Genomic DNA, 22663 nt, shown 5'->3' with positions numbered 1-22663 from the left:
CTCTTTTCCATTGTTCAATTGTTTTTGCTTTGAAATTCCTTATGCTTCTATTTTTTTCAGTCTGTTAAATTTATTTTAATATTTCTTATTATATCATGGAGTCATCAGCTTCTATTTTCTCTATTGTAATTTTCAGGGAGTTTGATAATTGTCCAAAATTTTGTACCTCTTATACCAAGTTGCTAATTCCCTTTCCAGTTATTTCTTCTGTAACTTTCATTTCTCTTCTGTTCTTTCTCCAGTGTTCTTATTTTAGTTTAAAAAACAAAAGGTATCACTGATATTATAACAGAGTTTCCCACCAGGTTTTGTTCTGGGCTCTTTTCTCTCCTTTTGTGTTCCGTCTCTTGTAATGATTTTATCATCTCTGTGCAAATAATTCCAGGCCCAGCTTCTCTCCTGAAGTACAGTCTCACATCACTGATTGGCTGATGGACATCTCTAATTGGATATTCCATAGATATCCCATACTCAACATGTCCAATACGGAACTTTTCTTTTTGCCCCCTAAACCTACCCTTTCTTCAGAATTCTTTTTCTGTTGTAGGAATCATCAGTAAACTCAAGAAAATGAAAATTAGTAGCATATAGTGGAGGAGACAGAAGAAACAATGTAAAATAAATTTAAGTAAAATTTATGAGAAGAGTGGAATGTGAGGGATGTTCAGAAAGACTTCTGTTGTGAGGGCTTGCTCATCTACCTTTGGTGTCCACCTGATCCACTCAATTCTTATCTGTGGCTCCAAGAAGCTCTAGCATGCACAGCAGCCACATCCCAGTAGAACCATCTTGGCAGACAAGTTAAACCAGGTTGAGAGTAGCTAACAGGCCTCAAAACTGTTGGTGACTTAGGGGGATGTCTACCCTGGAAGTTAAGACTTTCCCCAGAACAATTGATGGATGAGAACAATGTGTTGCATTGGCCACAGAAGTGGTTGAAGCAGTTACTGTGTTGTACTTAGATCTTGGTCAGATATTGAAGATGCTAAGGTCATCTACTTCATCCCAGGCCATTACAATGACTTCTGTCCTGCCACTGGACTTCGATGACTCAAGATGAGAGAGTGAGGGTGATGACTTTGTGCAATTCTGCCTCACTTAAATTCTATTCATGCTTCAGTCAAGATATCACCCATGATGTCATTGGTCCTCTTTGAAATTGAAGGGCAAATGATAATGAGAAAAGAGCATGAAAAAAGCTCCAGAATATGGAAGTAAAATGACTTGATAATAAAGAATCAGCAGCACAGTGCTCATTTGCCATAGGAAATCAGAGTTCTAGGCTAAAGAAACATGATCATTACATAATATTTTCAAAGAGCTACCATTAGACACAAATATGTCTATATATGTGAAACCATTCTATACATACTTCTATTTATCACTCTCTGGATGCTGATAGTGTCTTCCTTTATAGGTTCTTTGTAGTTAATTTGGGCATTTATAATGGTCAAAAATGACAGTCACTGAAAGTTGTTCTTTAAATAATATTGCTGTTACTGTATACAATGTTCTCTTGGTTCTGCTCATTTCACTCTTCATTTTTTTTTGTGCAGGTCTACCCATGTTTTTCTAAGATCAGTAAACTAATTATTTCATACAGCACAGTAGTATTCTATCGCAGTCATCTACTACAACTTGTTCAGCCATTCCACAATTGATGGGCATCCCTGCAATTTCCACTTCTTTGCCACCACAAAGAGAGCTGCTATAAACATTACTGGAACATCATCTTTGGAAATAGACCTGGTAGTGGTATTGCTGGGTCAAACGATATAGGTAATTTAATAACTGTTTGTGTATAATTTCAGATTGCTCTCCAAAATGGGCAGATCAGTTCACAGTCCCAGCAATAATGAATTAGTGTCCCAATTTTTCCACATTCCCACCAACATTTGTTGCTTCCCTCTTCAATCATTTTAGCCAGTCTGGTAAGTGTAAAATGATATCTCAAGGTTGTTTTAATTTGCATTTCTCTAATCAATAATGATTTAGAATATTTTTTACATGACTATAAATTGTTTTGATTTCCTCATTGAAAAACTGTGTTCTTATATCCTTTGACCATTTATCAATTGGAGAATGACTCGTATCTATTTCCTACTAAAATTGAGTTTGATTTCTTGCCCCTGTTTGATTCAACTTATTATCTAGCTATAACATCTACCCAAAATATACTGATGTACCAACTCAGTGTGACTTCCATCTAACTATATACATGTCAAAGTCTCGATGACATATATTCTTGACCACTTGTTTTTTCCTATGTGAATTGTTAGGCCAAATTCTTTTAAGACCTCTGATCTCATTAAGGAGGCTTTATAGTATGCTGGAGTTTGATGCAGTCAGTAGACTGTCATCTGTAAAAAGAGCATCTAGGGAACATTATTAAATGTAGGGAATCCCTTTCCCCCTTGGAATATGCATTGAGCATCCTTCATGATAGTGACAAGTTCCTTTGGTGAATATATATCTCCTTTTTTGTGTTTCATTTTAGAGTGATAATCAGAGGATTCCTGAGCAAAGTTCACTTTCCTGTTGAATTTATTAAGGAATCTTGCATAATTTTCACATATACGTCAGAGACCCCATATGGGAAGAGAGCATTTAAGGTTACAATTTGCTGGGTTTAATTAGATGCTTTTTTGTAATTAACAAGTAAAAAAATACAATGGTATCTTGTATTTTCTGCACCTTTTAGTCAAATGTGAAATTGTGAAAATGTGATATACTATAGAAAGTTGTCTACAAAACCTTCCTTTTCTTTTCAAATATTTTTTTCCTCAAAATTATTTTCAAATGTATTCTAGATTCATGTGTTGTTACTCTCATATAGATTTTTTTGTCTTTTTAAATTATTTGTTTTCCGCTTTCAACAATTACTTCCATAAGTTTTAAATTTTCTACCCCCCTCCTGCTCCCTCTCCAAGATGTTCACATTCAGAGTTATGATTACTATCTGTGTCTTTCTCTCTAACCTCAAAGATTTCATAGAGGTGAAGAAGATGAAGAAGAATGTCAACCTTCACCAATGAGTTCAGTCTTGAAGGTCTATCCATTACAACATGTCTGTCTGGCTTGTGTCTCCAATTTGGGTTCAGGGATCAAATAATAATCAGAATAGTAACTGTAATAATAATAATAGGTAGCATGTATATAGCTTTGTTACATTTTCAAAGTGCTTTACAAATGTTTTCTTACTGAGGTAGGTGCTATTATTATTCCTACTTTACAGATAAGGGGACTGAGTCTGACAAAGATTAAGTGACTGGCCCAGGGTTACACAACTAAGTGTCTAAGAGAGAATTCAAGCCGAAGTCTTCCTCACTCTAAGTCCATCATTCTATCCATTGTGCTACCTAGTTGTCTTGTAATTGGAATTTGGCTTATACTTGTTCCCACTCAGGGTTTTTCTTGGGACCATCAGTAACTGGCAAATTTCTGGGACATTTGAATTTCCTCATCTGCTAGCAAGAAGGAAAAGTAATAAGTATTTTCTTTTACATATACATAAACATTAAAAAAACAGATAGGGATATACATGAAATTCAGATGATTCTAGTAGCAAAGACCAAATGCCATTCATAGGGAGTCCAGGAGCCATTGAAAGAGATGGGTGGCCGCCAAAATGGCAATAGCAGTAAACAGGTAGATCATTTGTCAGATAGAAATGTTGATCCTACACATGGAGAAGTCCCAACAGCCTGAGTGAATGGGATTGCTATATCTTTTTCCAAGAATAGATTCTGCATCCATTTCTGCCAGATGATCCACCTATTCACTGCCACTTTAACTGCCACCATCTCTTTCAATGATTTCAAGACTCTAGCACTTCCTCCTCAGCTTCCATCTGCTGCTACTACCATTGTTGTTGTTACTCCATGTATTTACATAACTACACAGCACCAACCTCAGTGTGGCCTTTGTATCTTCCAGGGTGATTTCATAGTATAGAAGTCCCTTTTTAACTCCTTTTCCTTGTGATTCTTCTATCCCTTCTTCATTTTCTTCCCTGAAGTCTCCACTCTCTTTCAGTCAATGACTATGTACTCCTGGCCTGAGGAGAAATTTTCAATTTTAACAAATTGTAAGTTGTTATGTGTTATATGAATTGCATACATGCTATCTGTAGGCATAAACAGTATAGCATCAGATAGTAGATTTGTATTAGGCAGACCAAAAAAAAAAAATCAAACTCAAGGATTTATTAAGAGCTTACTATGTACCAGAAAGATAATCCTTGACTTCAAGCATCTTATGTTCTAGTGGAGGAAGACAACACATAAGAGGAAGCTAAAAGGAGGTGAAGGTAAGTAGGAGGTAGTATTGGGGAATGGTAGAGAAAATCTAGAGAATTAGGAGTACATCCTGGTGAGGAATGAGGACATGTTTGGCCTGGAAATACTCCCTAAAATGGAAATTCTGGGAGGAACCAGTAAATCAGAGCAGGAAGCACAAAGGAGGAGAGCACTTCCAATATGTGAAGTGCAGGGTAGAATTAATTTCCAGGATATAGAGAGGTCAAACATATCATTCCCTTGCAGGTACAAGTTAAATAACTTCACATGTAGATACATACTATATAACGTCACATAAGGTGTATGCTATATGATATCACATATTAGGATTTCATATCATACACCTTATATATCTTTGATTATCCAAGTATCATACTGCCTTGAAAGTAGCTCCTGATCTTGGGCTAGCACAGAGCACCAGTCTATATAATGGCATCCTTGACCATTACTCACCAAGGTTATCATGTGCTAACTTTGACACAGGTCATACATACATACAATTAGGGTACTTTTCCAGTTACTCATGGTCACATCTCTATTCTCAGGCTCCTCATCCTCTCTAGGCAAGCTGGTATTCTCAGGTCCATTGAGAACACAAAGCCTTTCCTTATTCAAGTTTATTATAGTTATGATTTTTTTAATACTTATATATACTTACTATATGTATTTGTTATCTCTGATAATGGAATGTAAAGTGCTTGTTAATAGAGATCATTCCATTTGTATTTGCAACACATTCTCTAGAATAGTTCCTGGTACATTGTAGGTGCTTAATAAATGCTTATTGATTGATACAATCCCAGTTCTGAGCTAAAAAATTCCCAGAATGTACGGAATGTTCTAACTTTTCATTGCATCCTACAGATCATCTCTATTTCATTGGAGCTCTCACAGTCAAAGTATTAGGCAGGAAATGAAGAAACTTTGGCACTTCTTGTCCTGGGAGACCCGTTTCTCAAACTAGGACAGTATTGGCTTATCTTCCTAATCCCAGTTTTGACCTGAATCCTACCCATATGGACCACTCTCTGTAAATGGAGATGACAACCTCCTTCTTTCACCAAAAAACCCCCCTACAATCGATTTTTCTGCATAAGCCCTTCCCATCTAAGTATATATTTTACAGAGTGGATAAACCCTTCTTGGGGCTTAATTCTTTGACTCTTCCTCTCTCCATCCCTCTTATTTGCTTGAGATTCTAATTAATGATTGTGATGGGATCCCAACTATTCTTTAGTGCTATTCAGTAGACTAGTAGATTACCTGTTATTCCCTCTATTTGGTATAGGCTGGCTCTCCACTAGAATGTTATCTCAGGTTTTTCAGAATACCAAGACCTCATAGCAGGAGCCTGTGCAATAGCTGAAATTCCCAACAGTGAATTTGATCTTAGTATTGTTGCTTTTACCTTTTTGAGGATGTTCCCTCTCCCTTTGCCATTGATTCATGGTAATTCTGGGCAGAAGGAGAACCATTTCAAAGCTGTTACATTTACTACAACAAAATGACAGAGTCAGTGTGCAGTGTGTTTGACTGTCTAATCAGACCAATATGAGTGCAGAATGCTTTATCACAAGTCAGGCAAAAATAGTCCACATGAACATTTAGAGGGGTGGTGTCTTTAAATTTGTGAATCTCATTGTTTTTTTTAGCTACTGAAATTCTGCTTTGCTCATAGAGCACAGTGTTTTCTTTGGTGCAGTCATGCCATGCTAGGCAGTCCTGCATCAGTGTCTCCCATGTTTTATAATCAATACCAAAATTTTTCAGAGAGACCTTGAGTGTGTCCTTGCATTGCTTCCTCTGACCTCTGTGTGAATACTTGCTTTGTGCGAGTTCTTTGTAAAATAGCTTTTAGGTAAACATATATTTGACGTTTGAACAATGGCTAGCCCATTGGAATTGTGCTCTCTGCAGGACAGTTTGAATGCTTGGCAGTTCAGCTTGAGAAAGGACCTCTGTCCAGTACTTTATCTTGCCAGGTGGTCTTCAGAATCTTCCTAAGACAGTTCAAATGGAAGTGGTTCAATTTTCTGGCATAATACTAGTAGACTGTCCAGGTTTCAAATTCTTATAGCGATGAGGTCAGCACAACAGTTCTTCAAACCTTCAATTTGGTAGGCAGTCTAATACCTCTTCTCTCCCAAACTTTCTTTCAGTGCCTCCCAAACACTAAGCTAGCTCTGGCAATGGGTGCATCAACCTCATCATCTATGTGGACATTCCTAGAAAGTACACTGCAAGTGAACTGATCCATAGCATTCAAAATTTCTCTATTTATTGTCACCAATGATTACATGTATGGATGATGTGGTGCTGGTGGGTGGAGAACCTCTGCTTTTTTGGTGTCAATTGTCAGGCCAAAATTAGCACAAGTGATAGAGAATTGATCCATACTTTGTTACTTCTCAGCCTTAGGGGCTGCATTGAGTGCACAATCATCTGTGGATAAAAAGGCATGCATCAACTCTCCTTGTACTTTAGTCTAGGCTTGTAGTCTTTTTTCTTGTACTTTAGTCTAGGCTTGTAGTCTTTTTTAAGTTAAATAATTTACTATCAGGGTGGTAATTAACTTCGATGCTATTTCTGTCCTCATTGAAAGCATCTGACAACGTTGCTGAAAACATCATGCTAAAAAGCATGGGAGCAAACACACAGCCTTTGTTTACTCCATAGTAACTGGGAAAGCATGAGAGCATTGTCCATTATCAGAACTTGTGCAAGCAAGCTATTATGAAAATGGCATACAATACTGATGAACTTCTTCAGGCAAGCAAATTTTGCCCCGATCTTTCGCAAGCTCTCATGACAAGAATGCCTCCATTGTCTATCTTCTTGAGGTTAACCTCTTTTTTTCATTTAACCTGGAAGATATCTGTCAACTTTTGTATAAGCAGTCCTTATAATGCATTTTGTATTTCATAAGAGATAATTATATACTAAAAAAGGTATAGAAAAGAATTTATAGACACATGATGCTATTTAGCCAATTTCTTTCCTGACTTTTATACATGATAGGTATATGAGTCTGTGTTTTGGTTGCCTGTTAGATCACCATAAACATCAGCTCCCATGGGTTCAACCATCATTTCTATGCTGATGATTTCCATTTACCCCTTTTCTCTTTCCTGAGCCCTAATCCTTTATCAAAGTGTATAAGATATTCAGGGAGGACTTGTAAGGGCTGCTGAGCCCTTTTCAGGGCTGCTCATCCATCTTGGTTGTCCACCTACCACCCAACTCTCACCTTTGTCTCCAAGAACCTATAGCATGCACAGCAGCCACACCCCAATAAAACTATCTTGGAAGATGGGCTAAACCAAATTGAGGGTAACCAATGAGTCTCAAACCTGTTGGTGCATTAGAGGGATGTCTACCCTAAGTATGTGTAGACTTCCACAGCAGAGTAGGGGGATGTGAATAATTTGCTCCAATGGGCCATGAAGGCATCCTGCACTACACTTTGAGCCATCATCATGACATTTATCTTGCCGCTGGACTCCAATGACTCTAGAAGAGAGAGTGAGGTTGATGACTTCACGCAATTCTGCCTCACTTAAATCCAATTTACTCACAAGTCAAAATATTCCCTATACCATTTTTACTATTTCATTATTTTACTATTCAACTGTATTACAATTTTATTACTTTACTGTGTTACTACTTTACTATCTTACCTACCTTGAAGACCTGTAGTAATAGGTTAGTGATAAAGCAGCAGGCACAAATATACTGAGAGGCGTAGTCACAACCCTGCACATAGGTGGCCCAGGGCACAAAATTATTTTCTCATTGGATTGAAGCAGCAGTGGGATCCTCTGCCTTGTAAATCTTGGCTGGAATGGAATCAGCATGAAGTATAATACATGAAGTATTATAGAAGGAAAAGAGAAAACAACTCAAGATAGAACCTTGGGAGATGTCCACAGTTAATGGGCATGACATGGTTGAACAATCCACAAAGGAGACTAAAGAGCAGTTGGACAGTTAGGAGTACCACGGCAGGGAAGTGTCACAAAAACCCAGAGAGGTGAGAGGATCCAGGATATTATTATGAATGGTGTAAATTACTATAGAGAGAGTAAAAAGGTTGAGGAGTGAGAAGAGATCATTAGATTTAGCAATTAAGTTATCAATGGTAACTTTGGAAAGGGAAGTTGAGTTGAATGATGACTGGGGAGCCAGATTGCAGAAGATTATCTCTACATGTCTTTAATTCAAACTGACCTTCTTATTATTTTTTATGTACACCATTCCATCTTCCATTTCTATGCCTTTGCTCTGGCCCTATAACCAGAGCTGGAACCCTCTCCCTCCTTAGCCCTACCTCTTGGAACCTCCAGTTTCCTTGAAGTTCAGCTAAAGTTGTCCTTGCTGCAATAAGAACTTTTCTAGTACCCCCAACTGCTAGTGCTTTCCACCTAACATTACATTATACTTATTTTGTGTACCCCTATATATAGTGTATTTCAAAAGTCTAAAACTATACTAAGACTTTTGGAATGCTCCATATATTATGATGTCTCTCTCATTAAAATATGCTCCTTGAAGAAGGGACTGCTTAGCTTTTCTCAGAGGCTAACATGCTGATTGATACATAGTAGGTGCTTAACACATATTTTTTTTTTATTGATTGATTGCTTAATATTCCATACACTGACCCAGAAACTCCCTTGGGGACAACATAATTTAGATCAATTTTAGAATGTCCAAGTCAACTCACCTGCTAGAGAACAAGGAAATCAACAAGAATTTTGAATATAAATATCTTTTTAATAGAAAAAAGTAAAGATGTGGTGGCAAAGTACATTACCTCTGGAGTGTGACACTGATTTTTGTTCCCTATTACTCAGATGCTCCTCTTTCTGCTTCTTCCCTTCTGAATTCCTAATCAAATTTCAAAGCTGACTGAAATATCATTTTATTCATGAAACCTTCTCTAATCTTCATCCATGAAGCCTTCTCTAATCCCCTAAACTGGCCTTTAACCATGGATCTCACATATTACTTGTTTTGCACTTATGTACTTATATGTTATTTTGTATTATAGTTATTTGTCTACTTGTCAACACCCCCAACCCCATACAATTGTCTGCCAGCTCCTAAAGGTTAGGAACTATCTTTTTTTTTAACCTTTGTCTCTCTATTAATGCCTAGAGCAGTAGTATGTGCACAGTTGGCAGGGCAATTTTTAAAAATTGTATTGAATATAAAATGTCTTTGTAATGCTTTTTGTATTTCATAAAGGATAAACATATACTAGAAAAGGTATAGAAAGGAATTTGTAGACACATGATACTTTCTAGCCAATTTCTTTCCTGGCTTTTATATCTTATAGGTGTGTGAGTCTGAGTTTGGGTTACCTATGAGATCACCATAAACACAAGGGAAAAATCCTTAACTAATCTTAAGAGTCATTATATTTGTATTTTAATGTTTTCTTCTTTGCTTTTCTTAAAAGTAAATGTATTTGCCAAATGTCTTATATCATGAGAACTGGAGTTGGTTCTCTCCCTATAAGCTCTTAAGAGGAATTTCTTTGGGAAACAATATTGTTTCTTCCAGTTTGCTTGTACTGTTCTCTCCTGCTCCCCCCCCTCCACCTTTCGCTTCCTCTATGACCTTTTACCCTTGCTGCTGTTTTGCTGCATGTATTCCAGCATGTTAAGCATGTTAATATTTTGGATCCTTTTCAAGTTCCTTTTCAGAGAAAAAATTTAAAGCCAGTAAGGCATAGGCTAATTCTCCAAAATGAAAATTGAGCCTTTCCCAGTTAACAGATTCCAATGAGCCCATGTTTGTTTTGGAAGACTCAGAAAGTTATCAGATTTCTTTAGGAGACTAGACTGCTGTCCAATTGGAATATATTTCCCTGGTTCATTCTATTGCAATGCTCTTAACCTAGCACGCACCTCAAATTCCCCTTATGGAATGTGAATATGAGATTTAGTTTGTTAGCATGATAGAGTTATGCCCCCATCTATGCTATTCTCCTTGCTGGGAAAAACAAACAAAAAATCAAAGACAACACTCATCATCAGAAAAAAATAAAGCCAAGTATTCCAGTCATTCATAAATATCTTCAACTTTGTCACTCAGTTCACTTTTTTTTCTCATAGGGGAAAGATTTGAGAAGGATTATTGGATTGTAAGTGCCACAATAAGGTCACTTTTGCTTCTTTTTGTATCCCTAACACTTGGCACAGTGGCTGGTGCAGAGTAATGGCTTAATACACATTTATTGCTTGAATGTGTTAGGCAAGCAGCCACTATGACAGTGATTTGTGTCCACTAAATAAATTAATTAACAAGTATTCTTTAAGACCTGCAATGTTCCAGGCACCATGCTAGGCACTGGGATACAAATACCAAGAAGGAAACAATAACAATTTTCAAAGAGTTTACATTGTAATGCAGAACATGATAAGTACATGTATAAATATGTGCAACATAAATATGAAGTGAATAAATACAAACAGATACAAAACAGATACCAGGTAGTGTGGGAGGAGCAACATAACCAGTTGGGGGCATTAGGACAGACTTCATGAAGAAAAGTTTGCATCCTGAAAAAAGAGAGGGTTTATGAGTTGAAAGTAAGGACAGAATGCAAGCCATTCTTGTGTGATGGCCAGTGAAAAAAGGACTGACATGGCAAAAAGAGTATTTTGACTGAGAAATGGCAGAAGATCAATTTGACTATGTCTCAGAGGGAGTGAGGAAATAGAATAATATAAAATGAAACTGGATTGATGAGTTGGGGTCCAGTTATGATGGAAATAAAATGGAAGAGTTTATATTTTCTCCTGGGGGAATAGGAATCCATTGAAATTGAGTAGCAAAGTCACAGGGTTAAATTTGCATTTAAGGAAAATTACTTTAGCAGCAGTACATGCAATTGATTGGAGGGGAAAGAAACTCAAGGCAGAGAGACTAATGGTGGGGAGAGGGTCTACAATAATTTAAACAAAAGGTGATGAAATCCAGAACTAAGGTAACAAATGGAGAGAAAGAGTTGCATATGAGAGATATTGTAGATGTAGAAATGGTAAGATTGGGCAACTGGTTGTGTATGTGGGGAGATGGAGAATGAGGAGTTGAGTATAATTCTCAGTTAAGAATCTGTGAGATTAAAAGGATTATTGGTGTTTTCAACAGAAATAGGTAATCTTTTAAGAAGGTAGGGATTTTAGGGGATAATAAAGAGGTCACTTTTGAACATGTTGGGTTTGAGATTCAATTTGATATTTAATTTGAAATGTCAAAAAGGCAATTGATTATCTGGAAGTTAATTTCAGACTCTCAGTCTGAGTTGTGAGTCCAATGTAAAGATGATATTTAAATCTACCAGAGCTGCTCAGGTTACCAAGAATACATAGAGTGAGAAGAGCAGAAGGCCTAGGATAGAATCTTGTGGGGAATGATGCAGAGGATGAACCAGAAAATGTAGACAAAGAGGAGCCACTAGACAGCTAGAAGTACAATCAGGAAAGTTCAATGTCACAAAAATCCAGAAAGGAGAACTTTGTCAATGTGTATCAAATGCAGCTGCTAGATCTAGAAGGATTAAAACTGAAAAAAGGTCATCAGATTTGGAAATGATGAGATCATCTTTAGAGAGAACAGTTACAGTTGATGGAAAAATGTTGAGTAATAAGAGAAGATTTAGTTGAAGCAATGAGTATGGACAGCTTTTTTGAGGACTTTTGCCAATAAGGGAAAAAGATATAGGTCAATTACTTGAGGGAATGGCATGGCTTATTGAAAATTTTTAAGAAGGGAGGACAGTAGGGAAAGAACCAGTAGATAGGGAGAGATAAAAAATTCATCATAGATTTAGGGAAAAAAAGGGGGAATGAGAAATTATGTCAAGGTTTTGAGATGAAGACAATGGGAGTTCTTTGGGTGAAAAGGAGTTCTTATTGAATTATCTGGGAGTTTGCAGGAGAGTTGCTACAGTCCAAGAACATTTCTCCACAGGAACTGATATGTGAAAACATAAAAAAATAGAGATATACATGTTTCAGCATGCCACTAAAATGTTCAGTTATTTTCTAGAAAATAGCAAAATTTTCACTTTTGACCAGAACCAGCTCCAGGCAAAACAGTGATGGTTGTTAGAAGTTATTTTCAATATTTTCCTGAATTTCTTTGTCCCTTTCCCTTTCTTTACAAGATCCTATTATGTTTCCTCATAGTGTAGAGATGACACTTTGTCTTTATGCACGTATTTTATTTTTACATCATTTTTACTTCTACATATCTCTGACACTACACTATCCAGAATACCATCTCATATAACAAAGAATAAAAAAGAAAAAAATGTTCAGCAAAATCAAACAACATACATCAACTAAGTATGACAGTGTATGCAGTGTTTCACACCTCAATTTTGCAAAGAAGTTATGGAGGTGGCATCTTCTCACCACTTCTTCCAGGTCAGTTATTATAATTATATGCATTCTTTTTGTTTGTTTTTCCCCCCTACATTATTATTGTTATTGCATATATAACATGCAATATTATATATTGTAACATATATAACACCGCATATACATGTAATGTTATTTTGTCTCTTCACTTTGTATCAGTTCATATAGTCTTCTAATGCTTCTTTGTATTCTTCATAGCCAACATTTCTTACATCTCAGTTATATTCCACAAATGTGGTGTAATTTGTTCAGCCAATACACTGATGAACAGTTACTTTGTTTCTGGTTCTTTACTACTACAAAAAAAGTGCTGCTGTAAACATTTTGGTGTTATGTAAGGACTTTCTTTCCATCTTTGGCTTCCTTCTGGTATATGCTCGGTTGTGGAGTCTTTAGATTAAAGGTGTGGGTATTTTAGTCAGTTTTGTTCCCCGGTCTTTCAGTTACATTTCTCCATAATGATATTATTATTATATAAATTGTTCTCATTCTGTTCACTTCACTCGATGGAAGGTTTTCATTTTTTTCCTGAAATTGTCCTTTTAATCATTTCTTATGTTGCAATAACATCTACTTTTATTCACATACCACAATTTGTTTAGCCACTCTGCAATAAACAGGCATCCTTCTCCTTCAATTTCCAATTGGGGCTCATAAGCTATGTTTTTAGCAATTCAGATCCATAGAGCACCTTGAATCTGAATGTGCTTAACTACCTTGGGCACTCAACCTGGAAATATGAGTTAGGAGTCAGCTCTAGAGATAGTGCTACATACTTATAAGGGATAAAGGAAATTTATACTTTGGACTAAATAACCTCTGGAATCCCTTTGATCCATCTCTGAATTTCCATGATTGTAATGGTTTTTATTTTTCTGAAACCAAGATCACAATGATTCTATTAGGTTCTAGTCTTATACTTTAACTTAAGAGAAAGGAAGCATTTATCTTTTCAGGCTATACCCTTTTAATCTATATTTCTTAAACTATAAAGGATAAAACTACAGCACTCAAAGTCAGCAAGGCTAAGAATTAAGCCATGCAGAAGTTTGTGTTCTCTGTACTTGAACTTTCCTACTTCCCCAAAGTGACTATTGTTTGAAAATATTTGTTTTCCCCTTGTTTCCTTGGCTAGTTACTACTCCCCTCACTTATCTCAAGGTTATTTTTCAGAAAATAAGCCTAGCTAAGAGGTAAAAAAAGAAGGAAACTATTTTTAGTTATTAGCCTTTGTGAATGAACAAGTCTGCGGTGAGCAACAGTCACACCAGCTGTGTTACAGAATTGCCAGCATCTTTAGACCTGGGTGATTTGGTCAAGAGTTCTTTAGGGAAGCACAGCCATAGGAGCTGGTTATTCTGAAAACCTTTTTGGGGGTTTTCATTCCCTTGTTAGAAGAACTAGTTCCACGGGTTTCATGTCTCCAATTTCAATAATTACAGTGTTGCTCTAAGATACACAGAGGTACCTAAGCAACCTGAAAATTCAAGAATTACATTTTAAATTTAAGCAATTTCCTTAGTCTAATAATCATAATAGCTAATAAATTAAATAATATCTATTTAGCCCTTACTATGTATCAGGCATCATGCTAAGCATTTTACAATTATCATCTCATTTGATCCTCATGATATCCCTGGAAGGTAGGTGCCATTATGATTCCTGTTTTAGAGTAGAAGAAAATGAAATAGATCAAGTGACTTGCTCAGGATCACACAATTAGTAAATGTCTGAGGTCCAATTTGAACTCAAGTCTTCCTGACCCAAGGCCTGTTACTCTATCACTCTATCCACTATACTACTGAGTTACCTTGTAAATAGGAATTGGAAATCTTGAATTTAACTAATAAGATCATACCTAATGATGACTGAGATGCTATAAACATTTACATATATTATGTACATATACACACATTTTATATATATACATATATATAAAATGTGTGTGAGTACATAGACTATATATATGTATATATTTGTATGTATATGGTTATGTAAGTTTCCATAATTATACCAGATATCTGAAGTTTCCCTTCTACCAAATAATTCAAGTAATTAGGTGCCTCCTAACACTAATGTCCTATTGAACATACTGTGCAGTCCTCAGCAGGAGTACTGTGTTCATTACTGGTCATCACATTTAGGAACAACATTGATAAACTAGAGACCATCCATGAGAAGATCATTCAGGCTATTGAAGGGCCTTCAGTTCATACCTTATGGGGATTATTGAAGGTACAAGGTATGCTTCATCTTGACAAAAAAATGCCTCCAAAGTTTTTCTTTAAGTATTTGAAAAGCTATCCTCCAGAAGAGACATTAGACTTATTCTGCTTGATCCCAGAGGACAGAACAAGGGACAACATATGTAATTTTTTTAAATTTTTAATTAAATTTTTAAAATTAAATTAAAAAATTAAATTTTAATTTAAAAATTTAATTAAATTTTTTTAATTTTAATTTTTTTAATTTGCAAGGAACTGGGTCCACAGATAAGAGCCGGTTATCCTCTTCCTCAAACTTTGGCTTCTGTTTCTCTCTTAGGATGGCTCAGTGTAGAATTCCTTGGTCCTATCTCTTGACATCTTTTCCTTGCATGGTCATGAAATGGATTTGACTTTGTACAATGGTAGGCCCCAACCAGATCACACTGGTTAATCTCTGTCTCCTTACATAGTCATGATCATTCCCTGTGAACTTTTCATCCCTTTGCTAATACCAGCACTCTTCTCCCATTGGTGAGTTCCTCTTGGTGCCTCTGTTTGAAGAGGGGTCCCAGACAAGTCAACCTACATTCCCCTCATATCTTGCCTCTAACTCTTCATGCTTCAACATCGTGCCTCATCTTAACTGAAACATCCATCAGTCCCAGTGATCCCAAACATCCCTCTGCTATGCTGGCTCCCTTTCTGACTGCCGAGTTCTTCTTAATTTTGAAAGGGGCCCCAGACTTACTGACCTTAATTCTTCTCTAATCTGTGTTTCTGACTTCAGTACCATACCCTGACATATTGCCACCACCAATCCATCCTCCCTCTAGCTTCCTTTTGTGTGTTGTCTTCCACTGTTAGATTTTAAGTTTGTTGAGAGCATTGTATTTGTATTCCCAGGGCTTAGCACAATGCCTGTTATATGGCAAATTCTTAACAAATGCATATTGCTTTGCCTATTAGAGTTATCTAGAAGTGAAAGTGGCTGCCTCTAGAGGTAGCAGGTAACTACCCTTTGGAGGTCTTTGATGCCCTGGTGGCAAAATTGAAGAGAACATTCTTATTCTGTTAGGGATTTAACTAGAAAATGTCTGAGGAGATCTCATCTAACTCTGAGTTTCTGAGTCTTTGAATTGATTTGTACCTATATCTACTTTGTGTGTTTGTCATTCATTACTGAAGAAGACCATGCCATCAGAGAAATGATGACATGACTTCCACTTGATTTTGTTTTTTTGAGTGAGGGAGGGCTGTGCAGGTCACCAACCTCACTTTTCCTCCAGGGCCATCTAAATCCAGTTACCAGATATTCATCAGGATGACTGGAGATGACCCAAGATGAGGCAATTGGGGTTAAGTGACTTGCCCAAGGTCACACAGCTAGTGAGTGTCAAGAGTCTGAGGTGAGATCTGAATTCAGGTCCTCCTGGCTCCTGCACTGGTGCTCTATCCACTGCACCACCTAGCTGCCCAATATCTACTTTAAAGTATTGGGAAGGCCCAAGAGGTATTTTATAATTATTGCTAACATTTATAGCAATGATAAGTATAGTTAGATGTATGTTCAACTTTATTAACATTCAGTAAATGAGTAAACTTATTTTATATTCAGGCTTAGCTCCAAGGTGAAAACATAAATTACACTGGAAAGATAGGTATCTCTCAATAATTGGAGCTAAACAATGACTGGGAAAAAAGCAGGGATAGTTACCATAATGATTCTTGCGAGCAACTCAAACTTGGTAAGTGAAATATCAGTTGAGTATCCAGGATGGAGATGCACAGGAGGAATTGAATGAACATAAGTTCACTTCAGGAAAACTAGACCCTTTGTACAATTTCAGACAACATCAGCATTTATCACTGTGGAGAGACTGAGGGACCTTGGAAGTGCAGGGGTATAGCAGGATACTATGAATATGGGTGGCACAAGTGGATATGTTTTTATAATCTGCTGTCACCAGAGGAAATAGCTTCCCTAAACTGATAGAAACCAGAATTTGAGAAGACTGATGCTGCTAATCTAATTGACCACCCTTTTCAGCTTTTCTGAGATAGGTTATTGCAGGGCAGGATGACTGTGTAATTTTACTACTTATAATTTCGTAGAGAATCATATGAACCAGAAAATTCCCCTATTTCAGTGTTGTTGATCCTTCCTTCAACAAACCTGTTGTGTAAGTTTGTCTTCTAGGTCAGCCCACTTAGCCCTGGCAGAAGGAATCCTGTTATGTCCTTGTGTTCCCAGGATGATAAGGATCCTTTTTTAAAAGAGACTCCATTATTCTATGTTTGTCTATGGATAGTGGCCAGATTGATAACTGACCTAAGCTGGTCAGACTGCTAAGGTGACAACTTCTGATAAATACTCTCACCAGATTAACTGAGGGAATGTTTACAAGCATCCCTTTGTGCAGAAGGGATGGGGTGGGGAATTGGGAGAGGAATTTGGAGTATTAGCCAAGAGGCTGTTATCTCTGGTGGGTGTGACTTTTGCCTAATACTTGTGTCTTTCTTTTCTTCTTGCCAGGTAACTGCATCCCAGAGCCTTGGGACATTTCCTAGTGCCAGTCTCTAGGAGTTGATTGCTGACAGTTCTATTTTCTGCCTTCCCATCTGCTCATCATCATCCATAAAAGGATGGCATAGCTATTATCCCCTTACCATAAAGTGGGTCTTGGGAAGCAAAAGAAAAAGCCCCATAAGCCATGTAAAGTCCTATCAAAAGGGTAAGATTTTATTTGACAATTACACTCAGTATTAAGAGCACATGAGTCACAGTTATTGTCAGAGGTGGTTTTGTGAATAGGTATTAAAGTCAATTGATTAAATGGTATGATTTCCAGAGTACCCCTCTTCCCCCCAAAAAATCCTCACTCAGAAATTCAAGAACTGGCTTGATAAGAACTAAAATTCCTTCAACTGGACAAATGGACAAGGTCTTTAATTATGTAACTAGAAATAAGATCTAAAAGGTAAATACTTCTATAAGACGTAAGATCATTGACAAATTCATACTAAGATGTGGGTTTCATGGAGAGGAAGGAAAGAGTGAAAAGGGAGGGGTAGAGACTGGAGGAGAACAAGTGAACACTAAAGAGTAAAGCAGATAGATTAAGGAGATGGGACCCCTGAGAGGGATGGAAATTACAGAAATGGGAGGCCAGAAGATTGAAAATAAGCATTTCCTGTTTCATAATTATGACTAAGTCTAGCTCTGGTTATTATTTCTCTTCTTGTTGGATAATAAGCTACATTTTTTACCTAGGTATGTCTATCTATGTTGTGAAGAATTGATTGGGTTTGAGATTTTGTTTGGGTGCTTGGAATTGGCAAGTTTCCTATACCACAAATGGCCTTATTCTGGGCCTACTTTTTAACATTAAACTTAGCACAAGGGGTTCTTTCCCTTGACCATCTGGCCATTCAGATTGCATCAACCACTGGACAGGAAAACTGACATGACTTGGTCACACCACTTGGATAAGATGGGAGCCACCAATTCTAATTATTCTGGTGAGATGGAGGAATATAAGGTGTTATCATTTGCTTTGTTACTGCATCCTACCTTTACTAAGAATGGAGGAAGGTTCATTCTCAGATATTTTCTTTGGGACCAAGCTTGGAGATTATAAAAAACTAAACATCTTTTATTATTTTTATTAATTTATTTGTTTTCAGTATTCTACAATCACTTCCATAAGTCTTAGATTTTCTCCCCCTCCATCCCTGAGACTGCATACAATCTTGCTATAAATATTTTTGTACATGTAGGACCCTTTCCCATTTCTATGATCTTTTGGGATAGAGTGCCAGAAGTGATATTGCTGGGTCAAAGGGTATGCACATTTTTGTAGCCCTTTGGGCATAGTTCCAGGTTACAGCATGCAATCATATATGGTTTCTATACATAGATTTTTATTAAGCACATTTTCCCATTAGTCATGTTGCATAGAGGAATTAAAATGAATGGGGGAAAACTATGAGAAAAGAATAAACCAAAACAAAACATAACAGGAGAAAATAGTCTGCTTCATTCTGCATTCTGATTCCATAGCTCTTTCTCTGGATGTGGATGGCATTTTGCCTCAACAGTTCTTTGGAAAGGTTTTAGGTCATTGCTGTGAAGGGCTAAGTCTATCAGAAACCATTCTCGCACACTGTGACTCTTACTGTGTACAGCATTCTCCTGTTTCTGCTCATTTCACTCACAAACGGATTCTTTTTAACATTAACCAACTGAGACACAAATAATAACTATGTATGCTAACTTCATAAGCCCTTGACCTAATTGTCTCCACACTGTTACTAAGAATTAAAGGACCCTAACTTATTGTTATTGGTCTAAAGTCCTAAGCCTAATAGTTTAATTTTAGATTTAGCCTCAGATGTTCCCCTACCAACAATCTATAATTTAATAGATCTGGTATTAAGCTTACTAACCTTTTTACTACAGGAAATTGCCACTAAGAGCAGGGACATTGCAGGGAAACAATATCTCCCTAACTTCATGTCAGTTCCAGGCATGAGTAGATTGTCAGCTTGCATTCAGTGAGGCTTAGAGTCTGCCCGATATCAGTGGAGAAATTGAGTCGGGAGAATCCTACCTGAGCCCAGACTGAACAGCTACTCTCCTACCCTTCCCATGAGATCACCTTTTGCAGTTCATACCAGCATCTCACAGGCTTACTGGCATCATGGATTGGAGGCTCAGACTGCCTTTGTTGCTATCCATACCTGGAGTTAGACTCAGAAGAACAGACACTTAATAGTCCCATAGCATCTTAAAATAGCAAGTTCCAATGACCAGGTTTCATATATGACAATAATTTCACATTGGCTAAGGAACATCTTTTGAGGCAAGTCTTATACCTATTCTAGTTCCTGCTTAAATAACAATCATAAAATCAGATTTATCATTAAAACCTTAACTTCTCCATCAATGCCAAGTTTTACCTGAAGTTACCTGCCTCTAGGAGACTTAGACTAAAATTCATTTCCCCAGACTAAAGATGTCTATGATTTAGACTCAGTAATTAATTCAGTCAATTGTTTTAATACTAATTGCTTTTACATCACTTTGTAACATGTCCAATTTTTCTCCCCATCTCTCCTCTCCTTAATACTTTGCATTCTGATTACCCTTTCCCTCAATGAGCCCTCACTTCTATCACACCTCATCCTTCCCGTATCCCCATCTTCTCTCTTTTCTTGTAGGGCAAGATAAATTTCTATACTTCATTACCTGTGTTTCTTATTTCCCAGTTATTTGCAATAATAATTCTCAACATTCGTTTCTAATACTTTGAATTCTATCTTCTTTCCCTCCCTCCCTCCTTCCCCACACCCACTGAGAAGGCAAGCAATTCAATACAGGCTATACATGCAAAAGACTTCTATAATAATCATGTTGTGTAATAGTATCTATATTGCCCTCTATCCTACTCTATCCCCCCTTATTTTTTTATTCCCTCATTTGACCTTGTCCCTTCCCAAAAGTGTTTATTTCTAGTTACTCCCTTCTCCCATTTGCCCTCTCTTCTATCATTGCCCTCATCCCACTTGTCCCCTTGTCCCCTACTTTCCTGTAGTGTAAGATAGATTTTCATACCAAATTTAATGAGCGTGTTATTCCCTCCTTAAGCCATGTGAGGAGAGAGTAGCTCCACTTTCCTCCTCCATTGAAGAAGATTTTCTTTATCTCTTTTATGAGTTATAGCCTGCCCCATTCCATTTCTACCTTTCTCCTCCTGATATTTTCCTCCCTCACCCCTTAATTTTTATTTTATATCTTTTTTCTTGTGGGTATCCTCTCTTCTGATTCAACACAGCCTGTACTCTCTCTCTCTCTCTCTCTGTGTGTGTGTGTGTGTGTGTATGTACAATCCCTCTACCTACCCAAATACTGAGAAAAGTCTCAAGAGTTATGAATATTTTCTTTCCATGTAGGAATATAAACAGTTCAGCTTTAGAAAGTCTTTTATGATTTCTCTTTCCTGTTTACCTTTTCAAGGTTCTCTTGATTCTTGTGTTTGAAAATCAAATTTTCTATACAGTTCTGGTCTTATCAACATGAATGCTTAAAAGTCCTCTATATCACTGAATGACCATTTATTCCATTGAAATATCATACTCAGTTTTGCTGGGTAGGTGATTCTTGGTTTTAATCCCAGTTCCTTTGACTTCTGGAATATCCTATTTCAAGACCTTTGATCCCTTAATGCGGAAGCTGCCAGATCCTGTGTTATCCTGATTGTATTTCCACAATACTTGAATTGTTTTTTTCTAGCTGCTTGCAATATTTTCTCCTTGACTTTAGCACTCTAAAATTTGGCCACAATATTCCTAGGAGTTTCTCTTTTTGGATCTCTTCCAGGAAGTGATCAGTGGATTCTTTCCATATTTATTTTGCCCTCTGGTTCTAGAATATCTGGACAGTTTTCCTCAATAATTTCATGGAAGATAATGTCTAGGCTCTTTTTTTTATCATGGCTTATAGGTAGTCCCATAATTTTAAAAATTGTTTCTCCTGGATCTATTTTCCAGGTCAGTTGTTTTTCCAATAAGATGATTCACATTATCTTCTATTTTTTTCAAACTTTTGGTTTTGTTTTCTAACTGCTTGGTTTATCTCATAGTCATTCATTTCCCTGAACTCAATTCTCTCTTTCAGAGAACTGTTTTGTTCAGTGAGCTTTTGAACCTTCTCCTCCATTTGGCTAATTGTCTTTTTTGATGCCTCCTTCTCTTCATTGGCTTTTTGGACCTCTTTTTCCAATTGAGTTAGCCTTTTTTTAAAGGAGTTATTTTCCTCAGCATTTTTTTAGTTCTCCTTTAGTAAGCTGCTAACTTGCTTTTCAAGCTCTTCTATTGCCTGAGCCCAATTTAAGTTCACTTTGGAGGCCCTGAAGGCAGGGGTCTTAATTTCCTGTGATAGTAAGCCTTGTTTTTTCTCATCTGAAAGGATGGGAGGAGACACCAGTTCACCAAGAAAGTAATCTTCTATGGTCTTATTTTTTTCCCCTTTTTTGGGCATTTTCCCAGCCAGTTACTTGACTTCTGAATCCTTTGTCAAGAGATTAGACTCAGCTGCTCAGTTCCCTTGGGCTTTGCATGGGGGCAGGGCCATCACTCAGGGCTGGAGTTTAAATCAGCTGCTCATTGCCTCCAGAGGCTTTAAGCTGAGCTGCCTGAACAATGGATCCAGCTTGCTTCCTGGCCTCCATAGCTGCCTACATACAGTCTGCTGCTATGGGCACCTGGGGCTATTGCTGGAGAAACCCCCATTCCCTCTCACCCAGCTGGGAAAGTCCTCCCCCATTGACCTTTGGAGCTTTCTTTGTGGCTTGTGGGTTGAGGTATCTGGGACCTTCCCTGCTAGGATCTCTTCCTGGAGGTCTGTTCAGGCCCTGTTCCTCCCAGTGCTGCATGGCCAGGGCTGTGCTCTGCTCTGCTCAGCTTCTCATGAGATAGACCTTTCCTGTCAGCCTTCTGGGTTACCTTTGGCTGGAAACCTCTTTCACTCTGTTGTTCTATGGCTTCTGCTGCTCTAGACTTTGTTGAGAGCCCTTTTAACAGGTATTTTGTGGGCTGTGGGGGAAGCGCTAGAGTATATGCATCTTTCTACTCTGCCATCTTGGCTCTGTCCCCTTCCATTCATCATTTCTTATAGCACAATAGTATTCCCACATCTACAAAAATATTTATAGCAGCTCTCTTTGTG

The 22663-nt window shown here is 37.4% G+C and overlaps 1 long non-coding RNA gene across 1 annotated transcript in view; it reads right to left on the bottom strand.

Annotated features, from left to right (window-relative positions):
• Positions 1-22663, bottom strand: part of LOC140505996 (uncharacterized) — a 189412-nt gene that overhangs the window by 28743 nt on the left and 138006 nt on the right. The window contains exon 3 of the long non-coding RNA XR_011967730.1: positions 3911-4057. This is a non-coding gene — a long non-coding RNA (uncharacterized lncRNA). The remainder of the gene's footprint in view (positions 1-3910; positions 4058-22663) is intronic.

The sequence above is a fragment of the Notamacropus eugenii genome, chromosome 5, assembly GCF_028372415.1.
Source record: "Notamacropus eugenii isolate mMacEug1 chromosome 5, mMacEug1.pri_v2, whole genome shotgun sequence".
NCBI classification, from domain to species: domain Eukaryota; kingdom Metazoa; phylum Chordata; class Mammalia; order Diprotodontia; family Macropodidae; genus Notamacropus; species Notamacropus eugenii.
Note: the sequence above shows the minus strand (reverse complement) of the source record. Positions and strands in the feature narration are given on the sequence as shown.